Raw genomic sequence first — 1,455 nt, 5'->3', positions numbered from 1 at the left:
GCAGCCGAGGTAATAGGCTGTGGAGTCCAACATTCTTGGGTTCAAGATCCGGTCTCCCATGTGCACCACTTATGCAAAGCACGTGTGTGCTTTGGGGCAGACTGGCCTAGCCATTTCTGACCCAGCTGTTCATTCATAAATTGGGGATAATCATAGAACTAACTTCAAAGGATTGTTGAAATGTGATTATGTAAATAAAGAGCTCAACACAAGGTCTGACTTATATTCCCTTTACTTGAAAATTCTCGTCTTATTTTTCTCCCACCAATCTTTTTGCCTAGTTCGCTCTTTTTCCCCCCAGCTATAGTGAGGTATAATTGATAAATAAAAATTGTAATGTCTTTAAAGTGTACAATGTGATGATTTGATATACATATACATTGTGAAGATTCCCACAGTCGAGTTAATTAACACCTCCATCAGCTCCCATATTTACCCTTTGTGTGTGTGAGAACACTTGAGTTCTACTCCCCTACCAAATTTTTTTTTTTTTTTGGTCAGAAAACAGCCAGGTGTTTTCACATTTTATTAGCTACAGTATAGACCCTAGAGCTGCCTCATTCCCTCCCCTCCCCTCCCCCCCACCACGGGGTCAGGCCTTCCCAGAAGCCCCTGCCTTGGCTGCCTGCGCCCGCTGGAACTCCTGCTGCAGCTAAGCCAGGGTCTCCCTCTGTTGCTCTGACTGCCGTTCGAGGTCCCGGAGCTGGGATTCATATCACTTAATTTCAGCTGTGATATAGTCCAGCCTCTTCCCCACGGTCGCCCGAGCCTCTCCCAGCTCCTATTTGACCAGTACAGGACCCAGAAGTTTAAAGACCACGTTGGACCCATCTAGCAGGGCCAGCTCCTCCTTCACGATATTATTTTCTGTTAGTTGGGCCTCAAGCTTCTGCCGCCCCGACATGGATTTACTCAAGTCCTTCTGTAGCTGCTGATATTTCTCCACTTCTCCCTGTAGCTTCTCCTGGATTAGATCGGCCATGGCGGGGATGAAGGCCTGCGGGGAGCGGGAGAGGGGCACTGGGTGGTACCCGAACTCCCCTCTCTGGCCTGGCGTTCTCCCTTCACTATTACTCTCCTACCAAATTTGATTTAGACAATACAGTATCAACTACAGTCAACATGATGTGCCTTAGTTCCTGAGACCTTAGTAATCATATAACTGAAAGTTGGTACCTTTTTACCGACCTCTCCCTATTTCTCCTACGTCCAGCCCTGGTAGCCACCATTCAATTTGAAATGGTGTAAATATAAAAAATTTATAGGAGATGTAATTAAATGTTTACTCCCAGTGTCTTCTACCAGGTTCTACATGTTGAGATAGCTGGAACCATGTCTCTACCCAGCCCCATGCCTGGCACACGGTAGGAACTCAATAAACGAATAAGAGCAATTACTAATAATAGTAGTGATTGTGATGATCTTTTCCCACACACCTTCCTTTGCTCTTTGCAT

The 1,455-nt window shown here is 45.8% G+C and overlaps 1 pseudogene; it reads right to left on the bottom strand.

The window, feature by feature from the left end:
• Positions 1–509: 509 nt before the first annotated feature.
• LOC123849421 (prefoldin subunit 6-like) lies at positions 510–1,068 on the bottom strand (annotated as a pseudogene).
• Positions 1,069–1,455: the final 387 nt, after the last annotated feature.

Source organism: Mirounga angustirostris, unplaced genomic scaffold (assembly GCF_029215605.1).
Source record: "Mirounga angustirostris isolate CCGP_5_RB_7025 unplaced genomic scaffold, mMirAng1.0.hap1 SCAF_15, whole genome shotgun sequence".
NCBI classification, from domain to species: Eukaryota; Metazoa; Chordata; class Mammalia; order Carnivora; family Phocidae; genus Mirounga; species Mirounga angustirostris.
Note: the sequence above shows the minus strand (reverse complement) of the source record. Positions and strands in the feature narration are given on the sequence as shown.